At 40.5% G+C, this 15,004-nt stretch overlaps 1 protein-coding gene across 1 annotated transcript in view; it reads left to right on the top strand.

Moving 5' to 3' along the window:
- Positions 1-14,154: 14,154 nt before the first annotated feature.
- Positions 14,155-15,004, top strand: part of RMDN2 (regulator of microtubule dynamics 2) — an 85,856-nt gene continuing 85,006 nt past the window's right edge. The window contains exon 1 of the mRNA XM_055241530.2: positions 14,155-14,257. The gene's annotated coding sequence lies outside the window, so the exon portion shown is untranslated. The remainder of the gene's footprint in view (positions 14,258-15,004) is intronic.

The following is a 15,004-nucleotide window of genomic DNA, read 5'->3' as shown; positions in this document are numbered from 1 at the left end:
TTTCCTGCTTTCTCTTGTGGGCATTTAGTGCTATAAATTTTCCTCTACACACTGCTTTGAACGTGTCCCAGAGATTCTGGTATGTTGTGTCTTTGTTCTCGTTGGTTTCAAAGAACATCTTTATTTCTGCCTTCATTTCATTATGTACCCAATAGTCATTCAGGAGCAGGTTGTTCAGTTTCCATGTAGTTGAGCGGTTTTGACTGAGTTTCTTAATCCTGAGTTCTAGTTTGATTGCACTGTGGTCTGAGAGACAGTTTGTTATAATCTCTGTTCTTTTACATTTGCTGAGAAGAGCTTTACTTCCAACTATGTGGTCAATTTTGGAATAGGTGTGGTGTGGTGCTGAAAAAAATGTATATTCTGTTGATTTGGGGTGGAGAGTTCTGTAGATGTCTATTAGGTCCACTTTATGTAGAGCTGAGTTCAATTCCTGGATATCCTTGTTAACTTTCTGTCTCGTTGATCTGTCTAATGCTGACAGTGGGGTGTTAAAATCTCCCATTATTATTGTGTGGGAGTTTAAGTCCCTTTGTAGGTCACTGAGGACTTGCTTTATGAATCTGGGTGCTCCTGTGTTGGGTGCATATATATTTAGGATAGTTAGCTCTTCTTGTTGAATTGATCCCTTTACCATTATGTAATGGCCTTCTTTGTCTCTTTTGATCTTTGTTGGTTTAAAGTCTATTTTATCAGAGACTAGGATTGCAACTCCTGCCTTTTTTTGTTTTCCAGTTGCTTGATAGATCTTCCTCCATCCCTTTATTTTGAGTCTATGTGTGTCTCTGCACGTGAGATGGGTTTCCTGAATACAGCACACTGATGGGTCCTGACTCCTTATCCAGTTTGCCAGTCTGTGTCTTTTGATTGGAGCATTTAGCCCATTTACATTTAACGTGAATATTGTTATGTGTGAATCTGATCCTGTCATTATGATGTTAGTTGGTTATTTTGCTCGTTAGTTGCTGCAGTTTCTTCCTAGCCTCGATGGTCTTTACAGTTTGGCATGTTTTTGCAGGGGCTGGTACCGGTTGTTCCTTTCCATGTTTAGTGCTTCCTTCAGGAGCTCTTTTAGGGCAGGCCTGGTGGTGACAAAATCACTCAGCGTTTGCTTGTCTGGAAAGTATTTTATTTCTCCTTCACTTATGAAGCTTAGTTTGGCGGGATAGGAAATTCTGGGTTGAAAATTCTTTTCTTTAAGAATGTTGAATATCGGCCCCCACTCTCTTCTGGCTTGTAGAGTTTCTGCTGAGAGATCAGCTGTTAGTCTGATGGGCTTCCCTTTGTGGGTAACCCGACCTTTCTCTCTGGCTGCCCTTAACATTTTTTCCTTCATTTCAACTTTGGTGAATCTGACAATTATGTGTCTTGGAGTTGCCCTTCTCGAGGAGTATCTTTGTGGCGTTCTCTGTATTTCCTGAATCTGAATGCTGGCCTGCCTTGCTAGATTGGGGAAGTTCTCCTGGATAATATCTTGCAGAGTGTTTTCCAACTTGGTTCCATTCTCCCCATCATTTTCAGGTACACCAATCAGACGTAGGTTTGGTCTTTTCACATAGTCCCAAATTTCTTGGAGGCTTTGTTCATTTCTTTTTATTCTTTTTTCTCTAAACTTCCCTTCTCTCTTCATTTCATTCATTTCATCTTCTATCAGCGATACCCTTTCTTCCAGTTGATTGCATCTGCTACTGAGGCTTCTGCATTCTTCACGTAGTTCTCGAAACTTGGCTTTCAGCTCCATCATCTCCTTTAAGCCCTTCTCTCCATTGGTTATTCTAGTTATCCATTCTTCTAATTTTTTTTCAAAGTTTTTAACTTCTTTGCTATTGTTTTGAATTTCCTCTCGTAGCTCAGAGTAGTTTGATCGTCTGAAGCCTTCTTCTCTCAACTCATCAAAGTCATCCTCCATCCAGCTTTGTTCCGTTGCTGGTGAGGAACTGCGTTCCTTTGGAGGAGGAGAGGTGCTCTGTTTTTTAGAGTTTCCAGTTTTTTTGGTCTGTTTTTTCCCCATCTTTGTGGTTTTGTCTACTTTTTGTCTTCGATGATGGTGATGTACAGATGGGTTTTTGGTGTGGATGTCCTTTCTGTTTGTTAATTTTCCTTCTACCAGACAAGACCCTCAGCTGCAGGTCTGTTGGAGTTTACTAGAGGTCCACTCCAGACCCTGTTTGGCTGGGTGTCAGCACTGGTGGCTGCAGAACAGTGGATTTTCGTGAGACCACAAATTCAGCTGTCTGATAGTTCCTCTGAAAGTTTTGTCTCAGAAGAGTACCCGGTTGAATGAGGTGTCAGTCTGTCCCTACTGGGGGTGTGCCTCCCAGTTAGGCTGCTCAGGGGTGAGGGACCCACTTTAGGAGGCAGTCTGTCCGTTCTCAGATCTCCAGCTGCGTGCTGGGAGAACCACTACTCTCTTCAAAGCTGTCAGTCAGACAGGGCCATTTAAGGCTGTGGAGGTTCTCGCTGAGTTTTTGGTTGTCTGTGCCCTGCCCCCAGAGGTGGAGCCTACAGAGGCAGGCAGGCCTCCTTGAGCTGTGGTGGGCTCCACCCAGTTCGAGCTTCCTGGCTGCTTTGTTTACCTAAGCAAGCCTGGGCAATGGCGGGCGCCCCTCCCCCAGCCTCGTTGCCACCTTGCAGCGTGATCTCAGACTGCTGTGCTAGCAATCAGCAAGACTCTGTGGGCATAGGACCCTCCGAGCCAGGTGCGGGACACAATCTCCTAGTGTGCCGTTTTCCAGGCCCGTTGGAAAAGCGCAGTATTAGGACGGGACTGACCCGATATTCCAGGTGCCGTCTGTTTCCCCTTTCTTTGACTAGGAAAGGGAACTCCCTGACCCCTTGCGCTTCCCGAGTGAGGCAATGCCTCGCCCTGCTTCGGCTCGCGCACAGTGCGCTTCACCGACTGTCCTGAACCCACTGTTAGGCACTCCCTAGTGAGACGAAACCGGTACCTCAAGCAGAAATGCAGAAATCACCCTTCTTCTGTGTCGCTGGGGCTGGGAGCTGGAGATCGGAGCTGTTCCTATTCGGCCATCTTGGCTCCACCCAGTAAATTTATTCTTTTCGCATGAAGAGGAGCCGTGTTACTGAGGAGGAGGAGGCGGTTGGAGCGCGGCGCCGCGGGGCGACGGCGGGGCTGGGTGGGTGCAAGTAAGAGTCTTACGAAAGGGAATTCTACATTATAAATATTATCCCCATAGACATTATACGTTTTATTCATACGACATATGTGAGCACAGAAAAAAATGTCTGGAAGGCTGGGTACCCAAATATTAATTATTTTTACTTTTTGGTAGCAATTTTTATCTTCTTAATAATTGTGTTTATTTTTACAATGAGCCACATGTCCTTTATCAATCATAAAAATTATAATAAATATCACAAAGTGTGAAAATGTGAGAAATGTTTCCTCTAGTATGTTTTAGAAACATTTTTCACTTTGTTCCTGTTATTTTCTGCTTTTAAAGTTTTTTTTTTTTTTTTTTTTTTTGAGACGGAGTCTCGCTGTGTCGCCCAGGCTGGAGTGTAATGGTGCAATCTCGGCTCACCGCAACCTCCACCTCCTGGGTTCGAGCGATTCTCCTGCCTTAGCCTCCCGAGTAGCTGGGATTACAGGCATGCACCATCATGCCTGGCTAATTTTGTATTTTTAGTGGAGACAGGATTTCTCCATGTTGGTGAGGCTGGTCTTGAACTCCCGATCTCAGATGATCTGCCTGCCTGGGCCTCCCAAAGTGCTGGGATTACAGGCATGAGCCACCACGCCCGGCCATCCCATTTTTCTTTATAGCTAATGTGTTTCATGCCATTATTAGAAAAATCTTCCTGCTCTTTGATTAAAGCTTTAAAAAAATTTTTTCTAATTTTATGGCTTAATATTTTATGGCTAAATCTTTTGGTGTAGCAGAGTAGGCATCTATCTACAATTTTTTGTATGAGGCTAGTCAGTTATAACTTTGCTATTTCCTAAGTAGTTCCCCTATTTTCCATCGGTTTCTAATTTCTACATCTACATCTGGATCTATAATTGGGCTCTAGTCTCTTCCATTAATTACATTATCCTTGCACTGGTTCTAGTAAATTTTAATACTTGCTCTGGTTCCAGTAAATTTTAGTACTTGGGAGATCTAGTCCAATTTCATTATTAATTTTCAGACTTTTCCTGGTTACTGTTACATTTTCTTCTTCCAGTTAAACATTAAAATTATTTTGTCAAGTGCACCAAAATGAAATGTTTCTGGTTGAAAATGTGTAGACTTACATAAGGAAACATAGAATCTTTAAAACAGTGAATCTTTGTGTCCAAGAATATAGCATGGCTTTTCATTCATTTTGGCCTTCCTTTGTTTCTCAATATGGCTTTAACTTTTTTCATGTAGACCCAGCACATTTTCTATTATTGTAATGAGGCTCCATGGTACAGTAGATACAAGCAGGGACTCTGGGGCTAGATAGGGCAAATTCCAGCTCTAGCACTTCCTGGCCAAGTGACCTTGGGCAACTGCATAGCCTCTAACCACCTCAGTTTTCTCATCTCTAAAACGGGAACAATAGTACTTATATCATAGGTTTGTTATGAGCATTAATAATAGGTTGTCTGTTACATGGAAATCACTTAGCAAAGTGTCTAGTTCATTGCAATCGTTATCATCATCATAAAGAAAACTTTACATAACTGTATGAAAAGGCTAGCAACCAATAGAAAAATTGTTGGTGAGCATTTAAAAATTGTGCAATATGTGGAGGGCAATTAGGCAATATCTACCACAATTTTAAACACTGATCTCTTTGACTCAGGAATTCCAGTTCTAAAAATGTTACCTACATATTTAAAGAACTAAATTGTTAATACCCTCCAGTAAAGACCACCAGGGACGCACCTGTAGCTGATTGTGGGTTGTCTCAGTGAGATGATATTAGAATGAACAGATTATAGAATTTGGGTTTTAGTTGGATAGTTTTAGAGAGGTTCCACAGAACACTCTTGATACCGCCAGAAAGGAAGCAATTCAGTAATTGGGTATCTCAGTAAATCTTATCTATAGGGAAGGCAGGCAAGAGCTAGGATAAGTCTGTAACTAGTAAAGAATTAGCAGTCACTCATTTATCAAGAGAGGCTGTGTTTGGCATTTTGTATTGCACAGCATCCTTATCAGAACTGGATGTTCTATGAAAACAGTATGGGTTAGCTATGAGCATCACATTAGTTTATAATAACATTGAGGCCTACTACATCAGATCTGTTCCTGGATGACAGGGACTGATTTTATTTTTTCTTTCTTATAATGTACTTGCAATGAGTCGTTGTTTTTAATAGCCAGTGATGGAAATAACTTAGAGGTCTATTAATTCAGAGGCTAGTTAAAAATTATGGTATATTCTCACAATGAAATAGTTATCAAAATGAGCCAGCCATTAAGTGGAAAAAATTGCAGAACATTATATGGTTTAAACAGTATGTATACCATACACACGTGTTTACACATCATAGAAATTTGCATTCATATGCAAAAATATTGTATACTCAAAATCTTAACAATGTTTACCTCTGGAAAGCAGGATAGAGTGAAAAGGACAGGGCGCTTTATCTCTTTAATTAATGTACTTCTATTTGTTTTAAAATCTAAATGTTGAATTCTTTTATTGATAAAAATATCTTTAAATTATGATAAGCAAATATGGCTGGTTTTAAATTTTCAGTAACGGAATTCTTCTTGATTAGAAGTGCAAGCAATCCCAGAGCTTGCTCATGAATGCTATTATGTTGTAAAAATAAATTAATTTAATTTGGCCGTTCCTCCGGGGACCTATTTGATTCAGGTAACAGTTCCCAGAGAATGCTGACAAGGAGATAATTTTTTCCATCTTTCCTTTGGGTGTAATATTAGCATTGGGGTTTCTGAAAGTCATTAAGGTAACTAATTGCTACTGAATTATATATTAAGCTTGGAAGAGAGTGAATCCATTCCTTCTTCCTATACAGAAGAATATCAATAGTCCTACGCAATGAAAACCAAGACAACTGCATTTTATCGGGGAGGTGAGTCACGTTCTTATGGTGAACTTATATAAGTTCTTATGCTGAACTCCAAATATTTCAGAAATAGAGTCCTCTAATGTCAGTTCATTTGTACATATGTAACACTGTGATGGTTGAGTATCAACTTGATTGGATTGAAGGATGCAAAGTATTGTTCTGGGGTGTGTCTCTAAGGGTGTTGCCAAAGGAAATTAACATTTGAGTCAGTGGACTGGGAGAGGCAGACCCACCCTCAATCTGGGTGGGCACCATCTAATCAGCTACGAGCACGGCTAGAATAAAGCAGGCAGAAGAAGGTGGAAAGACTTGACTCGCTGAGTCTTCTGGCCTTCATCTTTCTCCCATGCTGGATGCTTCCTGCCCTCAAATATCAGACTCCAAGTTCTTCAGCTTTTGAACTCTTGGACTTAACACCAGTGATTTGCCAGGGGCTCTCAGGCCTTTGGCCACAGACTGAAGGCTGCACTGTTACCCTCCCTGCTTTTTAGGTTTTGGGACTTGGGCTGGCTTCTTTGCTCTTCAGCTTGCAGATGGCCTATCGTGGGACTTCACCTTGTGATCATGTGAGTCAATTCTCCTAATAAACTCCCCTTCATGTATACATATATCCCATTAGTTCTGTCCCTTTAGAGAACCCTAATAAACACATGGAATGAATTTATTTCTCCAAACTGCTGTCAATTATGCTCTATCAAATTCCCTTTTCCTACTGCATGGTGGGTTGCCTTGACCATGTGTCAGTCTGACTCCTCTGTCTTTGTATGGAAATGTAGCCCAGTCAGCATCCCAATCATCTCAATCTCCAGTTCAGCAGCTCTCTCCCCTCGCTCTAGATCAGGTTAGGCATATTCTCCATTACTCCTCTCCATCTTCACTCGTCTTCACCTTTTTCCTTTCCTGCTCCTCTGCTATCAGTGCAGGTTGGAGGAAAAGGAGAAGAGACAGTTCCTCAGGTGGCTGCCCAGGGCATGCTGGGTGCCCTCTTTCTGGTTGGTTGTGATGCTCCCCTCAACCTGAAGAGTTGGGGATGGAGGTGGTCAGTGGGGGCATTCAGGTCCTGTCTCCTCTTAGTCAGCACAGCTGATCTAATTCATGGAATCCTTGTACCCTGGGTGTGGACAGGTGGAGGGTACAAGTGGCCCTGATAGTGTGGAGACATCCAAAATAGCACTCCTAAGCAATGGCAATCTCTTTCAAACCTTTTCAATCACCACCCAGGGGAAGGCAAAAAGCCACGCTATTGTGACTGCACATGCCCTTCCCCCTCTCCCTATAATGGCCCCCCAGCATTTCTGCAGCCCTCAGTCACATCTACCACCCTAGTGAGTGTGGGTACTGATAAGATCTATCTCCAGTATTTCTTGGGAACATTACTCCCTCCACCTGGTCACACTACTTGCCATTCTCCCCAGGGCACTTCCTAGACTGCAAGGCCTAGGGGCAGGAGAACGAGCCCTGATCCCGCAGGCCTCCGACAGGAGATGAAGAGGACAGATCCCCTTCTTTCTTGCACTATCAGCAATTCTCTGGGCAAACACCCAACTCTTCACAAGCCCCACAGGTAGAAGGGGGCACCTAGCTTCTCTTTTGCAAGCACTGCCCTCTCCTAGGGGGTTATTTCTTCCTGCACAGACCTGAGAACCAAGTTGGAGTGTGTGTTATCGGGGAAGGGGTCTGCTGGCAGTTGCTGAGATGACCCCTCTCCACAAGCCCATAGGGAAGTAGGTGTTGTTCTTTCAACTTACGGGCTGGTTATTTGGCAGTTCTTGTTTTCAGCTAAGGGTTCCATAATCAATCCCAGGAAAAACAAGAATGAACTCCTTTAGCATCTTTGCTCTTTCTGGGGGTTCAGGATCCCTACTCTCTTTTTCTCTATCTGCTCAGTACCATCCTTTCGGTAAGATCCCCTCAGTGACTTGTCTCCAATTCTAGTTCTGCTTCTGATACAAGTTTCTCTGACACCCTGTTTGCAGTGTTTTTAGATGGCTTTTTTTTTTTTTTTTTTGAGTTGGAGTCTCTGCCTGTGGCCCAGGCTGGAGTGCAGTGGCGTGATCTTGGCTCACTGAAACCTCTGCCTCCTAGGTTCAAGCAATTCTCTGCCTCAGCCCCCGAGTAGCTAAGATTACAGGTGCTTGCCACCATACCCAGCTAATTTTTGTATTTTTACTAGAGATGGGGTTTCACCATCTTGGCCAGGCTGGTCTTGAACTCCTGACCTCGTGATCCACCTGCCTCGTCCTCCCAAAGTTCTGGGATTACAGGCGTGAGCCACCATGCCCAGCTTAGATGGCTTTTTCATGGTATGATGGCAGATCAAATAAATGACTCACTTATCACAGTTATTTAGATACTGTAAACATACATATAGACAAGGATGGGCAGCCTCTGTACTATTTTTTGTGACTCCCATCTCCAACTAGATTTTCAATCTCCATGCTTTTCTTTTTTTCTACCACGATTCTTAATAATCATTCCCGGCCAGGCGCGGTGGCTCACGCTTGTAATCCCAGCACTTTGGGAGGCCGAGGCGGGCGGATCACGAGGTCAGGAGATCGAGACCACGGTGAAACCCCGTCTCTACTAAAAATACAAAAAATTAGCCGGGCGTGGTGGCGGGCGCCTGTAGTCCCAGCTACTCGGAGAGGCTGAGGCAGGAGAATGGCGTGAACCCGGGAGGCGGAGCTTGCAGTGAGCCGAGATCGCGCCACCGCACTCCAGCCTGGGTGACAGAGCGAGACTCCGTCTCAAAAAAAAAAAAAAAAAAAATCATTCTCCATGTGATTTACTTCAGTCATCTAGTACTAGATGATCTCAGAAAGTCAGTCTAATAAGTGCCTAAAACCATGTCCTAGTGTTCTGGATAAACAGCAAGTACAAAGAGCCTGTTATCTTTGAGTTGAAATCTTGAGTATGGTTTCTCAGTGATTCCTAGAACTAATGTGGACCTATCTTAACTGGTTATGGTGTAAGTTCAAAAGCTGCCAAATTTTATTCTTCTTTTATTTCTGAGATATACTTCAAGAGGCTCTTTTTGTGACAATAATTATTTGAAATCGACACTATATTTTGAAAAGTAAATTTCCAATTGCTCAAGGGCTTTGAACTTGCAAACTTAAATTTTCCTTGTCAGTTATTTTAAGCTGTCATTTGAAAGTGTAAATGCTTATTCTACCTGGGTACAAGTGTGGTGGGTTTTCTTCCAAGTTGTACTAACAAAGGTCACAAGCATAGCCACACCCCACAAGGTCTCTCACTTTATTTGCAGAACACTAGGAATACTTCAAATGTCATACGAAGGTCTTTGAAAATCTAAGTGACCTCCTTAGGTTCTAATTCCAAGTCTGTGAATTTGCAAACACACTACAGAACACGACAGCAAAGAGGTGAACACGCTGCATTTTCCAGAAAACCCCTGGAAATAATCTGAAACTTGAAATCAATGCCAAATGAAGATAATGAAAGTGCTTTATCAGTGTTTGTTTAAGGTCAAAACTTGGAATATATTTCATAAAGAACTCAGCATCTCTACAAGCAATTAGTGTTTTGTTAGTCATTTATTAATGAAGGGTAGCATTTTATTCATTAATATTTTTATTTTCTTCTCCTACTAAATAAAGTAAATAATGCACATGGAGAAACTTAAAACTTCTTTTTTTTGCACATCAAAAATTAATTAGCACTAGTACTTTCTTACCTTTCTATGCACTCACTGTGTAAGCCTAATCTTGCTGTCTCGAGCACCGGAAATGCACACTAGCAACTAGGCTTGTGCAGGGGAGATGAGAAAATTGTAAGCGAAGAGCTCTGAGCTTCTATGCAGTGTGTGACCTGGACAAGTCACACATTACATAACCACTGAGATTCTCTTTCCTCCTCTGCAAAATGGGAATGAAAATACGTGCTCTGCCTACCTCAGAGGTTGAGGTGACAAGCACAAGCACATGAAAGCACTGTGAGAACTCCAAGTGCCCCATGAATGCTATTGTTATGTCTGATAGAGGAGACAGAAAGCATTCTCATACCTCATGTATCAAACCTTTGATTATGTCCACTGGACATACACATCCTGAGAATTAACTCCTGGGAGAAAAGGAATTTGGCAAGCACAGAACAACTGTGACACAAATGATTAATCTGGATGATAACAATAAACCTGTTGGCCAAGTTCTTAAGAGTATGAGTTGCTCACAATGATGGCCTGATGCAGGCTGCCAAGTCTTGCTAGAACATGTGGGCTCTTAGAGACGCCAAACAGGACCCAGAGCCAAGAATGCTCTTACGCAAAGAGGTTTGAAAAAAGCAGGGACAGTTTCCTATCATGCTAAAATGAATCTCTTTTCTTACTGCTCTCCCTCTCTTTGGCAGGAAAACTTGCAAGAATGGTGAATAAAGTTCCAAAACTACAATTGCATTTGGTTCCTTTCAACATGGTCTTTGAACTTTGTTTTGCATAAAACTCCAAAAATGAATGAATGAATGAAGAACAGATTTCAACAGTGGTTCCTCAAGAATGATGCTGCCTCATCTCATTTGCTCTTTAGAAATTCATCAGAAGATCACCTATACCGCTACATGCAACATTTTCCAAATGATGGTCCTTGCAACATCAACTCAGAATACTCTTTTAAATTGCAATTTTCTGGGCCCCATCTCAGAACTAAGAATCCGAAGGTTTGGTGGTCAGAGAATCTACGTATCTTGAATGAACGGATTTGTTTCTAGAAAGGGGTCTGGATCCACACCTCAAGAGAGGTTCTTGGATCTTGCACAAGAAAGAATTCCAGATGAGTCCATAAAGTGAAAGCAAGTTTATTAGGAAAGTAAAGGAATAAAGAATGGCTACTCTATAGGCAGAGCGATGGGGTTGCTCCACCAAAGATACTTATAGTTATTTCTTGATGATATACTAAACAAGGGGTGGATTATTCATGAGTTTTCTGGGAAAGAGGTGGGCAATTCTCAGAACTGAGGGTTCCTCCCCTTTTAGACCATATAGGGTAACTTCCTGACGTTAGCATAGCATTTGTAAACTGTCATGGCACTGTGGGAGTGTCTTTTAACATGCTATTGCATTATAATTAGCATATAATGAGCAGGGAGGAATACTAGAGGTGACTCTTGTCACCATCTTGGTTTTGGTGGGTTTTAGTTGCCTTCTTTACCACAACTTGTTTTATCAGCAAGGTCTTTGTGACCTGTATCTTGTGGCGACCTCCTGTCTCATCCTGTGAGTAAGAATGCCTAAACTCCTGGGAATCCAGCCGAGTAGGTCTCAGCCTTATTTTACCCAGCCCCTATTCAAGATGGAGTCTTGGTTCAAACATCTCTGACAGATTGATGGACAATAATTCAGTCAGTTTATATGCACATAACCCCTCCATCTTTCATTCTGCAATCTTAATTACGAATACCAAATAAGAGATTTAATAGGCCTTGCAAAGCAAAACCAGTGATACAAACATTTTAAAGCATATGTGTACTTAGAAATAAAGCAAAACATTAGATAGTAAATTCTGACAAGAAAAGCTAATTTGAAAAACAGAAATAGCTTTAGACAAATTTAGGTCTCCAAGGTAAAGTAAAAAGTTTCCAAGTATTTTTGGAAACTTCATTTCTCCTTTCTCAGTTTTTCTACGATTCCATGCTCCCAACCACACTTAACAGAGATCTTTCTCCTCTGTAAGCTATCTTACTTGGCATTAGCTAATTAAAAAAAAAAAAAAGAACTAGCAATCACATAGGCTGATCACATACAGAAAACCTGCCAAAACTTCCGGTTGAAAGTGAAGAATTCAGATATCCAGATATTTTTATTTATCCATAAATCCATTCATTCAAGATATGCATTACTGAATAATATGTACTGAAGGTAGAAAAATGAGTAAGACATGGCCCATGCTTTTAAGAAAAATTATTCAAAATGTAGAAATAAGATCTCATAGGATATTCTTTCAATGCTGGGGCATTGCCTAACAAGCCTATAGAAGCATTTTTTAAATCTCTAGAAGAATGTACCTGTGTTTGTGCTGTTTAGTGTTAATTAAGGGCTTAGATGCTGTGAAATTACATGTTAACATATGTTAGTCGGCAGAGGCCAGAGATATTGCTAAACATCCTACAATGTAGAATTCTCCCTACAACAAATAATTCTCTGTCCAAAAAATCAATAGTACTGAAGTTGAGAAACCCTGTTCCAAAGAGATCAAAAGGGAAACCAGGAGACCTTTGCCCTCCTTGGAAAGAGAAGTTTTAGTGATTTCTGCAGTAGGTTGGTACATGGGATAGAAGTCAGGAAGTGAAGCCTGTGAGAGGACACTGCAGGTTTTTCCTAGTGGAGGTTGTTAAATAAGGAAGTGCTAACATGAGAGGGGAGCCAGGGTTAGTGGAACTTTCTTTTAGGAAGGATAATTGGTGGTACCAAAGTATATTAAAATGTTTGAATCAACTGAAGTTTTTATTTTTCATTTGGATGTTAGATGCCTTTGGAGCTTTCGTCTAAGCCATGTTAACAATGTATTATCTTGATGAAAGATCTTTACAGTTTCTACTTCTTTAAAAGGGGAGAAAATAATGCTGCCTATTTATGGCCACATCTCATGATCACACAGATTTAGCAAAGGAAAATACCCAAAGCGCCTTGATGTCTAATGTTGGATTCTCACCGTTAAATATTTTATGAAAATCTTTTGAGCTTTTGTAATGTCACTCTGTAATCTTACTGCATTTCTGTAGGTAAATATCTGAATTATTCAAATTAGTTTATTAACAGTCTTTCATTTGTTAAATACAGATACTCCTTGAGTTATGCTTCTTGTACAATGAGTGACTGGCTGCTCATTATGTCTCAGAGAAAGGTTCCTCTCAGCACCCTTTTGTTTGAGAAATGGGGGGAGGTTTATGATACTAGGAGAAGTAAATGTGAAGTCATTACTGTCAGAATTGTCTTTTTCGTTGTTGTTTCTTTAAAGAAGTTGTTTCTTAAGGGTTGCTTTGCCTCGTGTGAGAAAGTCAGAGAGTGTGTGGCAGAATGGGTCATTCTCTTCTTGTTGGAAGCCTGGCAGAGCCTGTGGCTGGTGGTAGGAAGGATTCTTTTTGCTCTAGCTGGTAAGTGGATGTCATAGCTGGAGGGTGGGGATTTTCTGATCATTTGACATTGGACAGTTATCAGCTGCAGCAGTTGGCAGGGACAAGTTCAGTTTTTTGTTTTGTAAGTGGAAGCAGCCAAGGCCATAGCAACAGATAACTGATTTCCTGACATCAGCAGGTCTAAGTTAGAAGTCAGTGCCAAACCATACTGTATGTTACCACAGAGGATATAAAGGGTTTTATGGGTTTCTCACAGAAATCAACCACCATTTACAGCATAATTTTCATGATATGTCCCATGTCCCACACAATCAAATTAAAATTATCTTGGATCACAATCCATATGGGTTTGTTACTCTCTTTAGTCAGGCTTTCTTCTAAAATCATTACAGTCGTGTTTCAGTTTTCTAGACTGTCTTCTCTGAGAGTCCAAATATGTGTCTTAATAATGATAGGAGTATAATTTTTATAAAATGCAAAAAGTTCTAACAATGGTTGGTTAATTAATGTGTCTCTATTGCAACATATGAGAGTAGATTCTCTCTATTTATTTATATGTATGCCCAGGGGCTCTGTCTACTGAACAATTTCTTGAAAAGGATCTGCTCCTAAAGGGAAAATCACTTTTCTTTGTATAGTCTGAAGACAGTAAGTCTGGAAAACTGCTAACCCCAATTTCTCCCAGCAGAATATTGTATAAAATTGACTTACCACCCAAGTCCAAAATGAAATTTTTTTCCAATTATTGTATGTAATTAAGCATATCCAGTTATTTTAACTTTTTGTACACATGTTAACAACATTTTGTCTGATGATGATGAACATTCACCTTTGTTTTTAATTAGCCCCAGTGAAACTGACCTTAGCTTGTGAAGTTGATGTATATACTGTCAAGAGTGTCCCTGAACATCATCTCCCAGGATGAAGAAAGAATGCAGAGGGAGGGGCAAAACCACTCTTTCCTCTGAAACTGTCAAGTTCCACTTTAGATTGTATCCAAGGCTGTGCTTTATTTACAAAGTCCATGGAAAATCAGTGGAGGAATGTGACTTTAAAAATCTTCCACAATTTTTAAAGAAACGTCATTCTTTTCTTGAATCATCACCGAAATACTGCTGAAAACCACTGAGCAAGGTTAGTACATGCCTTTTTCAAAATAACTTTTTTCATGGAACAAAAACTTAATGTTTCTAATGAAATAGAAACTTTCTAATAAGAATTCTATATCTTAATGAGGTATGTATATTTTTAATAAATTGATTCAACATTGAACTGCTAAGTACTATAACATAAATATTGTTGTTAATTTTTCTTTCATACATATCTTCCTAAAATACCATTTTTAATTTTCTCATTATAGGAATATTAGGCCAACCGTTTTATTGGATTTAAGTGATTAATAATTTGTTGCACTAATCACTTAGTCTATGGAAATATTTAATAAGCCTATCCTAATGCTTTTTTCAGAGAAAACATTTTTCCCTTAGAAAGCACAAGTTAGTTTCTTTTCAGAAATTTTTTTTGTAATTTTCCTGTGTTCTAGAGACTGCCTAATTTTTTTAAAACTACATCAGACATAGTATTATATTCCTCTTTTCCCCAAATTCTATTCCTAGCCTAACCTGAATATCATAAACACAAAGTAATTTTATACTCTGTGGATTAGAGGTTGTGGTAAACTGCAGAAAACCCCCTATGGGGTAAATGATCAGATTTGAGAATTCAGTTTCTCCTCTAACAGAAGCAGTGAGAGCTAAACCCTAATAACTGAAGTGGGGAATACAAATGATGTAATATCACATTAGAAGGGCTATGATGTTCTTGTAAATGGTGCTATGAAGAGCCCCTTCAAGTGTTCTATCAAAGGCAGGCTCTGGAGGT

This window comes from Symphalangus syndactylus, chromosome 14, assembly GCF_028878055.3.
Source record: "Symphalangus syndactylus isolate Jambi chromosome 14, NHGRI_mSymSyn1-v2.1_pri, whole genome shotgun sequence".
Lineage (NCBI taxonomy): Eukaryota > Metazoa > Chordata > Mammalia > Primates > Hylobatidae > Symphalangus > Symphalangus syndactylus.
Note: the sequence above shows the minus strand (reverse complement) of the source record. Positions and strands in the feature narration are given on the sequence as shown.